This window comes from Lissotriton vulgaris, chromosome 5 (genome assembly GCF_964263255.1).
Source record: "Lissotriton vulgaris chromosome 5, aLisVul1.2, whole genome shotgun sequence".
In the NCBI taxonomy this organism is placed as follows: domain Eukaryota; kingdom Metazoa; phylum Chordata; class Amphibia; order Caudata; family Salamandridae; genus Lissotriton; species Lissotriton vulgaris.
Genome location: NC_141693.1, coordinates 1,111,548,783 through 1,111,564,395, shown reverse-complemented (window position 1 = coordinate 1,111,564,395; position 15,613 = coordinate 1,111,548,783).

The following is a 15,613-nucleotide window of genomic DNA, read 5'->3' as shown; positions in this document are numbered from 1 at the left end:
TTCAGGAAATCCGTGGTGGCAAACCCGACTTATGGCCTAGCTACGCAGCGCGTTTGGACCGAAGGCCGAGAAATATTGTAAGTAGGAGATGTTGCTTTTGGCCTGTTTAGGGGTGTTATGCTTTTTGGCGGGTGGGTTGGCGGGTCTTGGGCCATTCCTGGGAAGGTCTAATACCGGGTGGAAGTGGTTGGGACAAAATCCACGCCGAAAAGCCTTTTGGCACTTTTTGTAACTTGTGTTTCGGGGTGTTCTACATTTTTGCAACTGAGTTCTGGGTCTTAGAGCACTCGTGAGAATGTGTAATTTTGGTTGCAAGTCATTTGAAGAAAATCCTGGGTGGGAAAGGGGGGATTTGGCATAGTTAAAGAAAGCCTTTGCCACTATTCTTAACTTAGGGTTCGTTAGGGTTAGCAGTATTTCTATTGCATGTGTTTGGGTGGGGGGGGGTTTTCGAGTCTTGGAGCGATGCTGGCTATGGATACTTTTGCTTGGTTGCTTGCAAGTGGTTTGAATGCAATCCACGGTGGGTAAGGGGGTATTTGGGCCTACTTTTACTTTCAAAGTACGTTTTGTCACCAGTTTTCTGCTAGGCCTCGTTTTTTCCAATTTGATTGGGGGTCTTCTACATTTTTGCGACTGGCTTTAGTAAGGGTCTGGGTGGGAGCACTGCTGAGAAGATCTAATTTTGTTGTAAAACACAGTTTACAGTACACCTAGCTTGAGGGGAAAGATCCGCTACATTAATTTGCCCATACTTATTTATCCTTCAAAAGGTGACTCAGACAGAGTACGCACTGTCAAAAATATTGTACTGTCTACTAGGAAAATCAAAGTGTGAGTTTTTGCCCTCCACAGCCTACATACCTTATATTTATTTATCAGTGGTGTTGTAATATTATATCACTTCCTGTTTTTCGTTGAATAATTACAGGCCGGGTTTCAGTCTGTGCAATGGCGAAAAAAAGGATGGAGTTAGGCTTCACATTAGCGAGCCGCAATTCAGCATCCGCCAGGCAGGCAGTGGACAGGGTGTCTTCTGGTCACCAACATTGATGGACGAAGCGTCAGATGGAATGGAGGAGTGCCGCTAATAAGAGGATTTTTTTTCTGCATGCAACTTACTTACCAAATTCAACAGGACAACTACAACAACATACAGATACAGTATCCATTGTGTTTTTCTATGACTGTGACTGCATTTCTTGGATCTCTCTCTGCTTCTAAATTGATCCCTTAACACATCACTTAGTCCACTCCACTATCACATCTGCACCACACATAGTCATTTGTAAGTGCTCCTACGTAATTCACAAGTCGCAGCACGCCCCAGCCCGTAGAGGACTGGGATAGCCCCAATGATGAAGCATGTCACCAAGGGGCAACCCTGGTGAGTGAGGGGACACCTAGAAAAAGAGCAATTTCTCCTTTTCTATCTACTACACCTTCCAGACCAACCCCATTGAGTGTTGTGAATGGATTTATAGTGACCAGCAAGGCTCTCAGGTATCTGGCAACAGAGACCTTATCTTGAATATAGTTATCAATATTTCCACACACGCCCTGTACTGTCGCATTCTTTCTTCCACAGTTGTCGAAAGTACTACTGACTTTTCACTGACATGCATGCAGTAGTGCATGCACTTTCAAAGATTGATGGATAGGTTTGTACCCAAAGATTTGTTTATGTTCACAATTGTTTGTCCATGCTGTGCTTTTTTTTTCTTGTCTCACAAAACCTTTCCCAAAAACCCCCGTACCCATCCATTTTTCAAACCCTAACCCTCTTCCCCCAGGCTGTGTGGTTTTGATTGATGTGTGACTAAATTACAGCAATAAATCCACACACTTGCTGGGGAGGATAAGGTGATACCAACAGGCTGGTGAAGAAATCCGAGGATATATTCTTACTCTGCTTGACAAAGACCCATGGCTAATGTCAAAGAACTTCAACCGAATTAGTAGTTATACTTTACCATTTGTAAGGCTACAATGTGGCACTGTTCTAGTGTACTGTCACCTGCTATATTCTCTATTGTACCGTTGTATTGCTTAGGAGGACAAACCAGATTTCATTTTTTTTTTCATAGGCATGCAACTGCCACTGTGTCACACCACTAGTACCACCGCTATGAGGAAATTTTATCCGCCTAGGATTGCCAACCTTATTCGCTGTTTCCCGTGGAGCCAGCCCTGGGCCTAGCCCTACTTGCAAACAGAAATTACAGGTAAGATAGGCGTTTGGTTGGAGGTAGTATAATGGAGTATTAGGAGAGACGAGAGATTGATGGTAGTACTACTAAAGTCACAGGACTATTCAGGAAAACAAACTTACTGTTAAACCCCCACCCACCAGACTCAAAAGCTGTAAAAAACAGGTATGGTCAGATAAAGGCTCAAAAATTATATTTTTATAGCCCTAACAAAATAATCTCCTGCAAGACCCTCCCTAACCCCAACGATTGTCCTTCAAAAGTCCACAAAAAACCCAACTCCCAATTCCCACCCCCCAAAAGTCTCTAAAAAAGGGGCAAGGGACACTATGGCAGGGTGCTGTTGCCTTTAGCAGCGAGGGCATCATGCTCCTTGCGGAGGGTGGCAAGTTCGAAGCAGAGGCCCTCCACCAAGTTCTTATAGTTCAGGACCTCCTGCTCCAGGTAGGACAGTCTGAGGGGGGCAGCTGCTGTCTTTGCTGCTCGGCGTTGGGCTTTGGTAGCCCGGCTCTGTACCGCTGGAGCACTGCGCTGACTGGCAGCCCACACGGAGGAGGATGCAGCTGTCCCCGTGGACGTTGTTGTTGTACCAGACTGCCTCTCCTCCTCCTCCAGGGCCACCAGCCACCGATATTCAGCGACAGTGGCATCCAGCCTCCGTTGCCGGGCCATTCGAGCCAGCTCCTTCCTCCTTGATGGTGTCTTGGATTTGGAAGGAGCAACTACATGAAGAAAGAAAGACATAGTCTGTAACCAATGCTCCTTAAGATTAACACAAAATGATTGAGCAGAAAGTTGTCACAGTACAAGTAGCAAATTGAAAGCACAGTACATAACTATTGAGGACAGTATCTATGTAACCTCCGACTTCTTCATCCTTGCTTTAACATTAGTGGGAGTTTATGGGACAAATTCTACAAGCACTATGGACTTCCATTACAGTCGACTATGACAGTACACCAGTCTTATTCGTCTTCTTCTCTCTTGTTTAGGAAAATTGGTACGTTATCTTATGCAAGCCGGCATAATGCCAGCGCAGTGAACTTGCACCCGAGAAAAACAGACGCACACCATGGTGAGTGAGACAGACTTGCGTTACTGTACCGGTCCAGTACATGCAGGTGGTGAAGCTCTTACTTTTCTATTACGGGTGGCACTGAGAATACTCTGTTAAAAGGGCTACTGCTTAATTAATTTAGCTTTCACCCTACAGTGCACATGAGTATTAGAAAAGGAAAATAAAGAAGCTAAATAATCTGATTATCTATCACTTCACATGGGATGTATTTGATGACATATGGGATGACTTTAGGTGCTTTGCTTATTATGGAGTGAACAGTGATACCCCCACACATGAATGACGTACTACTACTAAACTAAAGTTATTAAGAGAGGTAGGGAGTGTCCACCGTAATAACCGGATATATGCTGTGCTTGCAGTTGCAATACAAACTACTGCTACTATTCATGGTAGTATTTGGACAAAATTACAACTTCTTTTCCTTGCCTTTCCTACATTGGAACGGACGTGCGGGTGCAGTGTTACATGCTATTCAAAGTAACACTTAGTTCATCCAGTGACCGTCTACTCTCTCTAGATTCACATATGCTATCTAAGAGTCAGATAGTACCATGAATGATCCAGGCATCCATCCATTCAAAGTATATGCACACATACAGTTTCTGTTTCACCCACCCAGGCTGTTCTCCTTACACCCATCCTTGCTTCATCATTCACCCAGCCATGCACCATACCATATTCTTTCCTTCCCAGCCACCTCGGGGACCAAGCAAACACATATCATTCTTCTTTGCCAGTCATCATTACATTTCTCGTCCTTCCACACTTACTTACACCCTTCTTTCGCTTTTCGTTCAGCCCTTTCATCAAGTTCACCTCAGATCTGATTGGGATTCTTCTCGCCAAAAACTTCACAGCTAAGTCGAAGTACATTTAGAGGAGCCTACTACCTAGTTTATTTATAATACACCCGTGCAGAAAGCACACTCTGCAGTCTTCAATCTCAAATGAGTAAGGAATGTATAGCTTACCTCTGCCCGCCACCACCGTGTCATCCCCCACAGATTTGCTCGGCACTTGCGCCACCTCCTCCCCAAAGTTGTCCTCCTCGTCCAATGCCACCACCACCTCGACGCTGGCCCCGCCTCCAGATGTTCCACCTACAAAGTACATTTAATAATGTTAGAATGCACCACTCACTACTATATAATATTTGGTCTAGGAGGAAGAAAGAAATGTGAAAAAAACTGTATACAATTTAATAATTTGTGACTGTCTACTGTAAAGTAAAAGTGTCCCTTTTTCCATTGAAGGCTGTTGTCTTGCTGCACTTTTTGGCACAACTGATGAATGCTTGCTTTTTATTTTTAACACGCACCACTTTTTCTCCTAACAGACAGAAGCTTGACTTCTAAGAACACGAGCAGGATCAAGTTCAAACCAGGTGAGAGCTCGGCTCGACCACAAGAAATGTGTCCAATTAATTGTCCACACTAAGCACTTTTCCATTTCCAGTTAAACGTTTACTTTTATGACAAACTTGATTTCAATAAATGTGTTTACTTTTAATAAAGCTTTTAAACTCAAATAAACTCTGTGGTTTTTGGTCCTCCAGACTAGAGTGGATGAGCTAAAGGTTTTGGAATTTTTGCAAGCATAAGTCCGTGCCTCTGCCATCGGTGACTTTGGGAGCTAAATGACTCTGCCACACTATCTAGTCAGTAAGGAGATTGGGGGTTCAACTACAAAGTCTGTTATCACTGAGGTATGTGGAAAGTCTAACAGCACCTATTATAATTGATAAGCTAAGCAATGCATTATTTAGTGTTCATAGTTCTGTTTGTGCAGATTTGTCCCTGCAACAGTAGTAGAATGGATTGTCCTCCTATCCAAACCAAAAGTAAAGTAGTATCTTATTCTTTCCTGGTGGTCATTCACCTTTTTATTGTTGGCAATTGTCAAAGCATAAACATTTAGAATACTTGAAAAGACATTATGGACAATCCCAGAGGACTGCACTCAGTGCATAGAGCTATTGCTGACTAGAATGAGAGTCCAATGGAAATGCCAAATGTGCAATCTTAGTTAGCTACACAGACAGACTAATAAGAATAATCTAGTAATACTACACGGAGTCATAGTCGAGGCAGGATAAGAATTTAGATCCTGTCTACAAGAAGATCAAAGACGATTTAGAAAAAATCGAATGAGGAACGCTAGGAAAAAATAAGTACTCTATATTAAAATTAAAACTTACTGGGGCCAGCAAAGGAGCCCTCGCCTGCCCGGTCCTGGCCTGCATCGTCAACAGCACCCTCCTCATCCTCCTCTTGCCCCTGGGGGAAGCTGATGTACAACATGAAAGAAAGAAAAACAGAAAACATGGATGATATTTGTCAACCAAATCAAACATTTCAAAAGAACTAACAAAATATTTTTGCGAAATAGCAAATAGACAACTACTCCACGGGATATATTTTTGACCAATCTCATGTGGTCGACTACGTTATTACTTTAGTATTGCTTGATTTGCGGACCGTCGAATTGGAAATTACCTTATTCACTAAACAAAGTACTAAAAAGGTTTGCCTAGGATTGGCAGGCAGCAGTCCGCAGCAGGCGAAGTGACAGCCAAAGTCCATCGTGATTGAAGATCAGCGACAACACTAAAGTTTCCTAGTACATTAACCAGTCATTAAAATACTCAAACTATCAATCCACCACCACTATTTCTTCTTATCGCCATGTGTACAAAGGAAGGACTGGACTTGAGTCTGTAGGGGCTGATTTAGAAGCCCCTTGCTGCTCTTTTGCTCCATTGTTGCGTGACTTTTGTGACGCAGCGACAGCACAAAAGAGGCGCAATGGTGCGGCGTATATTAACAACGTGACGCATATGGGAGATGCATCACGTTGTAAAGCCCTGCGCCTATAAGGGGGCGTTCCGGCGCAAGGGAGGGCGTTCCTGCGCAGGAACGCATCCTAAAAGTGGCTGAGGGAAATCTACAAGATTTCAATCAGTCACTTTGAGGACAATGATGCGTGACTCAAACCCTGCGCCTGCTTGAAGCAGACGTCTGGCTTGACGCAGCATTTGGGAGATAGGGCACCCCAGAGCATTGATTGAGCTGCACCATCGTTGCGACGCAACTCCAGCAATGCGCCGCCTTTACGGCACAGATGCGTAACGCTTTGGTGACGTTTTGGGCCCATGGTGCGCCGCATTGTAAATACGGCGCACCATGGGTGATGGTTGCGTGACGCACAATTACTGGCGCAACCCTGCTACTTTGCAGGGATGCGCCGTTAATTAAAAATCTGAACCTTAGTGTGTAGCATTACGCAGTTCTTTAAACTACACTCATACATAATTTCACAGGCCAATGAAATGAACACAAAATCTAAAACAAATAAGCATTGTAGTAACACTACTGAGAAGAAGGAGAGCAGTGTACCTGAAATGCACAGAAGATTTTGAAATATAATTTACCTACAATGTAATGAGCAGCATTATTGCTCTTGGTAAAAAACAAAAATTTGCAATATAATAACACAGCAGGAGAAAACATAGTAGTAAAGAAATAGCTACTACTACTCACCAAGCCCGGGGATCTCAAGGCCAAGGAGGTCGAGCAGATCTCGCTCACGGGTCAGGACATCCGTCCAGCGGTGGGTGGCCTGGTTGTAGGTGCGCCAGACCCGAGAGTGGTGGTAAATGGCCTGGCACACCTTCTCCCACCGCTTCCGGCGCTCCCGGACCCCGGCCCGGCCCGCCATGATGGTCCTGGGGAGGCGGCGCTGAACATAAAAAATGAGTTGGCCCACCTCCTCCGGGATAAAGATCTCCCTGGGTACGACCTCCTCCCCCCTCAAACGCCCGCACGGGAGCCGGACACGGGGTGCGGGACCCTTCCCCTTCTCGGGATGCTTCCCGGCTCCCTTCACCATGGTCTGGGCGGAAAGGAATAAAGAAAATAGAATAGGGAAGAGAAGAAAAGAAAAGAGTTTAAATAAGTAGTTTAAAATTAACCAAAAGTAGCAGTAAACACAAAAATATAGGGCTAGAAAAATAGAGGGATAGATAATAAGTAAAATAGATAAAAAAAACTACAAACAAGCAAAGGATGGCAGAGATTTAGAGAGGATACAAAGACCATGCCCAGAACCATAGCAATGAATGAGAAACAAGATGGCCGCGCCCGTTCACGGCCGCGCGGGTAAGTTCGCGCAAGATTTTCCTTGCGAACACGCGCGAAACTGTACTGGCAAGCCGCAGACTTCGCGAGATTACACTTCGTGCCCGGAAACGGAAATACATCAGGCAAACAAGATGGCCGCGCCCTTGAACGACTGCGAGGGTAACTTCGCGCCTTGCGCTACGAGCGGCTCGCAAAAACGCACAAAACCTTGCCAACTAACACGCCGCAAAAAAACAAATTGCATATTCGCACGAATTTGCGGCTTCCGAATCCGATCTCGCGAGTGTTCGCTCCCCGCAAATCCCGCGAAATTGCAGTAAAACGTGTTTTGCAAAACTGAAAGCACTCGGCAGGTGCAAGAGTTCAAACTCATCATTAGTAACAATTCCCTGTAGTGCTTCCTGACTAGGGCCCCTCCAGAATTCAGTTGCTAGTTGCAACAATTGTATGACCCTTCTCTGACCCTCACAGCAGGCTCATAGAATAGCTACAAGTAGGCCACAAAGGTCCTGGGAAAAAAAATGCACTGCAACAGAAAGCAAATTACAGATAAGGAAGCAGGTGCCAAACTGGAATTTTAAAACAGAGACACATTAATAAACTAACCCCAAATTAATTCATGTCAGTTGAAGCAGGGCTGGTGTGCTTGCTTTTCCCCCCCATATTCTACAGTGATGATGAACCAGAGGGTGGCATTGATGTAACAGAGGGTTGCAGTGGTGAAACAGAGGGTGCTGGGAACCTGTGATGATGAACCAGACGTAGAAACAACATAATCGCGACTGTTGCGTGCCGAAATGTAAGTTCGCAATTGCGAACTGGTACGAAACCCTCGCGAACTGGCAGAAATCCTTGCGAACACACAAAAAAAAAATCAGCAAATTCGCGGATTTTGCGGATTGCGAGTTCGCAAATCCACAAAATTCGCGAATGCGAGATTCGCAAAATTCGCCCATGCTTAGCTAGGACCCCTTTCCCTTTCTTATTTTTCCCCTTGTCCCCCCCTGGAGTAACCTTTGGCAAAGCAGGCCCCACAATCCTCTTAGGTCTCCCCGAGGGCCCCGTCTGAGCTTCCACTTTCTTCTGGAGCGCCGCTAAGCTGCGACCGAATCGGTCCACTTCACCAAATTTTCTGTCCAACGCCGACACTTCGTTTACCAGTGTGCGAAGCATCTGTTCCATCTCAGAGCTCTTTCCATTCTTCTTTCCAGGCATATCCGACATTCTGTGCAGGTCTTCGGATCCCAGATACGCCTCGACGACTGAAACAGAAAAACAACGATTACCACGTTCAAAAAACTGCTGCTTGTTCCCTTGAGGGCTCACGAGCGACGAGTGGTGCAGCCTTCAGAGCGTGGGAACAAGAGGACGCCTGCCTGTACCCCGCGCCTTTTATCCTGCAGCGGGGAGGTGGGGCGGCATCCCCCTCCCACCCAAAAGTGCACGGACTTCCGGACGGGCATTAGGACAACCCTCTTAGGCGACGGGGGCGTGCTCCAACCACGCCACTTTGGGCATACCGGCCGGGGACACGCCCCCCACCTGCAAAGGTTTCCCGGGCGGTCGGGGCACCCGGCCATACGTTCGGGGTGACCGAGAGGTCTCCCCTTCCCATGTGCCTTTGCCCTTGCAGCGTGAATTTTGTTTTTCAACTAAACCTAGAACTGATCAAAAAAAAGTTTTTGAAGGAAGGCGACTAAAGGGATATTGTGTAGGTTTGAGGGACGTTATACTTTGTTTGGTACTGAACTCTGCAAATAATGAACAAAGAGTCAGTTGAATTCTGCCTGAATACGGCCACGTGGCGATGAATTATGGTGCACTGTGTTAGTAGTACCTTTGGGACTGCGCTTGTACGTAACCTGCGATGATGCGTGGTCCGGACAGGCCGCACTGGGGGTAATGTTTTTTGACTACTGAATTCTGCTTTAATAAAGCCACGTGGTGATTATTTATTGTGTACTGAGTTAGTGGTACGTCTGGTGTTTAGCGTGTGCTCACCCTGCGATGATGCGCGGTCTGAAGGGACTGCACTCAAAGCATTGACAGTTGCATAGTGGATTGCATGTACTTTGAGGGGGGAAAAAACTACCATAGATTTTTATCAATTATTCTGCAATCTAGGTCTACTGATTGCTCCCCATAACAAATTAAACAATTGCACTACCCTCACTGAATTCTAACTTTCTCAAAATGGGTACGTATGTCTGGTGGCGATGTTGCAGATTGGGAGCATTTGGTTTGCTAAACCGATTATAGTCTCTTACACAATTTGCATCAGTACTAATCTTAAATTGTGAGCCCAACTGTCCGCAGTATAGACTGAAGGCAGTGGTCAGGAAGGGCCCACAGCCATGTGGCATTGACTTGAGCTGTATAGAGTTAGTGTTAGGTGTGGCTCTCAGCGTCTACACAGCCAGCAATAATGCGTGGTGTGGGCCAACCGCACTGGGAGCAATGTTTTTTGCCTAGTGAATTCTGTCTTAATAAGGCCACGGGGAGATGACTTGTGGTGCAGTAAGTTAGTGGTACCTGAAGAACTCAGCGTGTGCTCACCCTGAGATGATTTGTGGTTTGTGCGGATCGCACTGGTACAATGTCTCTTGCCTACTGGAATGCGTCATGTGCAATTGCCATTCCACCTGAATCGTGTGCCCTCACAATGTAGATCGAAGGCAGTAGTCAGCACAGACCTTGAGGAATGTTTTTTGTCACATCCTTTAACAAAATCTGAGGACATAGAGTACAATTGCCTCTGCCGTAAATAAATCAAGACTGAATTCAACGTTGTCTGTAGTGCTGATGCGAAACTGGCATCAAGTAGTGAATTCTGTTGCTCGCAGTGTAGATCGAAGGCAGTACTCAGTACAGACATTGAGGAATGTTTTTTGTCACATCCTTTAACAAAATTGTCTCTGCCTTACGTAAATCAAGGCTAATTTTAATGCTGTCTGTAGTGTAGATCCAAAGCTGACTTCAAGTTGTAAACCTTTCTGTCTGCAGTGTATATCGAAGGCAGTAGTCGACACAAACATCGAGGAATGCTTTTTGTCACATCCTTTAACAAAATCTGAACACATACAATACAATTGTGTCTGCCTTAAATAAATTGAGACAGAATTCAATGTTGTCTTTAGTGCTGATGCGCTTCTGGTATCAAGTGGTAAGCTCTGTTGATCGCAGTGTACATTTGAAAGCAGTACTCAGTACAAACATTGAGGAATGTTTTTTGTCGCATCCTTTAACAAAATTGTCTCTGCCTTACATAAATCAAGGCTAACTTCAATGCTGTCCGTAGTGTAGATCCAAAGCTGAATTCAAGTTGTGAAACCTGTTGTCCGCAGTGTAGATTGAAGGCAGTAGTCGATACAAACATAAGTCTACGGTGCTGTGGTGCTGAGTCAAGTCAAGTCAAATGATCTTTATTCGGATTGTAAAACATCCATAAAAGTACACATAAAATCCAGCAGAAGTAAAAACACAAATCACATCCCACTTTATTACAGATTCATAGCGATATACAGCTTTACCATGTGTAAAAATGCAATAATTAGTGCAAAATATACAATGTGCAATAAGCAATGTGCAAAGTGTGCATAGTGCAAGTATTTCAGTCGATTAACAGAGAAGCACAAGACCGTACAACTGCTTTAAGAAAGCAGCTCACTCTGAAGATGGCCTCATCCGTCTTTAACAATAACAAGTCTTTAAACGCTAATTTAAAATCAATCAGAGCGTTTTTTCTACAGTACGGCATTAGAAAGTGCAAAGTGTGCATTCTCTAAAAACCACAAAAGAAAATAAAATGAAGCAGACTTTGTTTACCGCCTAGGTTACAGGGACAGCTTAGATTTTCCACATGTTTGTTGAAGCCTAACGGGAAGCAGAGTAAATTTATAATGCTTCCGTCCCTGAACCGAAATAGCAAACTCCTGTTCCACCTGCCTAGCTTTAAGCGGAGATAGCCCTGGGGCAAGGCAAATGGTTTATCACTCGGCTCCATGAGGGAGATGTATCTAACTGTAATAGGCTTTACAGAGTCACGTCTTAGCCTCTCCTTACGGTATGAATCGTAGAGGGCCTTTTTTGTTAGGTTCTTGTGCGTGTGGTCAATCAGTTGCGGGGATGTAAGAAGATGACCCAGCCCCACACTCAATAAACTATTTTCCACAGCCTTAAACCAAGGTATACAGTTAGCCCTCTCTCAGTATAAACAGTCCATAATAATATTGCGTGACAGGGAGGCAGCAGGATTACGCCAGATTTTTATCCAGAACAGTGGGGGTCTGGGTCTTATGAAGTCCTCTATGTAAAGGAGGTTTAGTTCCCTGTGACAGATGTAAGTTGGTGCACTGATGACCCCCCCAAAATCTTCCGGCAAAATATATTTTCTTCAGTCTGTAGTTGAGTGCAGTTAGAATAACCCCACACCTCAGCACCATAGGTTCCCACAGGTAGACATTGTGTTCTGTAGATTTGTAAAAGTGACATAATCACATCTGCCTGGTTGGGTTGGCGAAGGGAGGTTGAAGAATTTATAGCCTTGCTCATTTTGTTCCTTCTCTGGGCAACATGTGGTTGCCAAGAGCCAGCGTTGGAAAATAACAAACCAAGATAAGGGAAAGTGCAAGTGCTTTTTAAAATATCATCCCCTGATTGAATATGGCTTATTTTATGGCTTTTAGGGCCGCAAGACATTATGAATGATTTTTTAAAATTGGTGCAGAGGCCCAGGTCTGCATTTTATTTAACAAAACCCAAGATTAAAATTTGCAAGGCATTAGGTGTGCGGCCCATAAGGCTGAGTTCGCAATCAACCTGTATCGAGGAGGCACGTGCTCATGGCTGCAGCCATGTGGCAGGGTGAGGACCTTCGCTGTGGCAGAGTCTTTTCTCTTTGCAGAAGTGAACCACGCCCAAGGCGTAGGTTAAATATTTATACTCTTATGCTGGAGTTGAGTATGTTGCACCAGCCCACTCCACTTCTGCTTCAAGGGGAGGAAGACACAACACAGCTACATGAGCGAGATATTCCCCAGTGTCTGAGATAATATGGTTGCTTTCACTGTGCAGTACACTACATGCATCAATAGTATATCTACACACAGAAAAGTTTATGGTTTGTATAGTGAGTTGTGTATAGCATATGACCGGTACTGGTAGCTTTGTGTACAATATTGTTGATGTGTGAGTTCCTTCCCTTAAACATAGTTGATTGCCACATCTCTGAACATTGAGGTAGTGTGCTTCTGAGGGGATATATTATTTTGGGAAGGTCTGTTGTTCTGTTTTGCGCTGCCTTGAGGTAGTAGAGGAGGAGGGGTCAGGAGGGGTGGTTGTAGTAGTGGTGGCGCTTGGTGTTGTGATTTTGTTGGTTGTTAGAAGTGCATAATTAGTTACCTCTATTACATATTTGTCTTTAGATATGGGTGTGAGTTAGATGTAATTCACATAGTACATAGTCCACGTCCTTACACTAGTTAAATGTTGACATTAATTCGTTAGTGGTAAGTGAAACTATCGCCTGTTTTTCTAGGTAGCTTTGCATATTTGGCTTGTTGTTGAAATATGGGGAAGTGGCGTTTTTTTGTTTTTTTACAAAGGGAACACCTAATTTGTATATCATTAATATTTGTTGTGGTTCTGGTTTGAGGCGATTTTCTTGGAGGAAGCAATAAATTGAAGAATGGTAATATTTGCAGTTTTTACTATGTTGAGAATGGGATGATAATTAAAAAAGATAGAAAACAACAGATATGCTTAACGAACAATACAATTAGGAATTATCATTTAAAATATCTTTGAAATTCACAAAAAAACATAGGTTTCAGGCAGGTTATAGTTAGGAATTATCATTTAAAAAACCTCAGAAATTCACTGAAAAAACCATAGGTTTCAGGGGCGTTATAGTTAGCTGGACATTTCACTCATACAAAACCATTGAAATTCCTGCGTTATAGTTAGTTGTACTAACTGTAACTCTCGCACCCGCAATCCACTAGTGATGATGTCACACATTACATCATTCATGACATGGTCAGTAACATCACTGATGACGTCTTTTATTTAGAGTGTACATGGGTTTTCCCATAACATTGAGAATATTGTTCTTATTTTGGTTACTGAGATTTGGCCTTCACAATGATGGTACTCACAAGTTGGCAGTTTGATGTTATATATTTCCAATGAGTACCAGAAGTCTTCATAATTTTTCCATTGAAGTCTTTCAACAATGGCTGTTCTTTTCCAGTTGTTGGCTCTTCCTGGCTATTTTCCTGATGTAGCCACTTATGGTGGTCGATTTATGGACTATACCTCTTCATTTATAATCTACGATGACTTGGCCGCTTTGGCTATATGCCTTCTGTTTAGTTTTCTTGCTCAGGTTCTTCTGCAGAGCGTAATAGTGCTTTATACCTAGCAAACTAAAGCAATACTGGAGGAAGTGTTATTTGGAATGGTCATTGCCTTTTTGTTATGTTATGTTAAGTTAGGTGCCATTTATAAAGCGCGCTGTCGCCGGAGCTTCCTGGCGCTGGTGACAGATGAGTGAGGAGGAAGTGCGGAGTGCGGGAAACCTAACTGAGGGGGGGAAAGAGGTGCGTTTTTAGCGATTTCCTAAATTTAAAAAGGGATGTAGAGGATTTGATTGAGAGGGGGAGAAGGTTCCAGAGTGCAGGAGCCAAGTGAGAAAAACGGCGGCCGCCAAATTTTTTTGTTTTGATTTTGGGGTGACTAGCAGGTCACGGTGGGCTGAGCGGAGGTTGCGTGACGGACAGTGAGGGTGGATGAGAGATTTGAGGAACCCGGGGCTGGGGCAGTGGAGAGCTTTGAAGGTGAGACAGGCCACCTTGAAGGTGGATCTCTGGTCCACCGGGAGCCAATGAAGGTTGCGGAGCAAAGGCTTGGCTGATAGCCATCTAGGGGATCCATGGATCAGGTGGGCCGCCTGATTCTGGACGACCTGGAGGCGGTGTAGCAAAAGTAGAGGGAGACCATGATAGATTGCATTGGAAAAAATCCAGTCGGGAAAGCACAAGTGACATAACAGTTTGAGTGAGTGCTTCAGGGGGAAGAAGATGGCGGACCTTACGGATCCTTCGGAGTTGGTGCATGCAGGAGGATACTACAGCGCCAACTTGGGTTTTGAGGGAAAGTTCGGCGTCAATGATTTTTTACAGCTTTGGCTGGGATAGGGGAAGAGCCGAGCTCTGGGGGCCAGTACTGTGGGCCCCAGAGGGTATGGCTGAGTCCCGGGAGGAGGAGCTCAGTCTTGCCAGGGTTTAGTTTTAGTTGATTCTTGTTCATCCAGAGCTGGATGTGAATCATGACCTCGTGAAATGTTTTTATGGCATGAGGAGAGTTGAGGGGGAAGATGAGTTGCAGGTCGTCTGCGTAGTTAAAAACTGTGACGTCCCATTCCAGAAGGGATTGGATCAGTGGTTGGAGGTACAAGTTGAAAAGGAGCGGGGAAAGGGAAGAACCCTGGGGGACAACACAGCAACTGGGAGTCTTGTTGGCAGTGTAGGGACCCATGCTGACTGACTGTGTTCTACCAGTGAGGAAGGACTTAATCCACTCGTAAGCTGTACCTTGGATGCCCGCCTGCCCGACATGGTGGAGGAGGATGTTGTGGTCCACCGTGTCGAACGCGGCCGACAGATCCAACAGGACCAAGGCCTGGTGGCATCCACCGTCCGCGTTGCTTCTGAGTGTATCGAGGACTGCCAGAATGACAGCCTCTGTGGAGTGGGCAGGTCGGAAGCCTGCCTGATTAGGCTCCAGATAGCAGGAAGTTTCGATGAAATTTGACAAGCACCGAGTGACATGGGCCTCCAAGATTTTGGAGAGGTAGGGAAGGAGGGAAATAGGACAATAGTTTGACTGCTCTGCAGGATCGGCGCCCGTTTTTTTTAGGAGGGGTAGTAAAATGGCCTCCTTGAAAGAGGTAGGAAAGATTCCGTGGCGAAGAGATCTGTTAAGTAAATTTAGAATGTCGTCAGATAGATTGAGACAAACATTCCGCAAAATGGATGGTGGACAACAGTCCTTAGGGGAACCGGATTTGACACGTGTGGCAAGTTCCGCTAGGGAGGTGGAGTCCAGAGCGGGAATGGTGGAAAGCGTCATAGGGTGTGTAAAGGGAGTGTCCAGTGGGGAAGACTGGGGAGGAGGTGGAATGG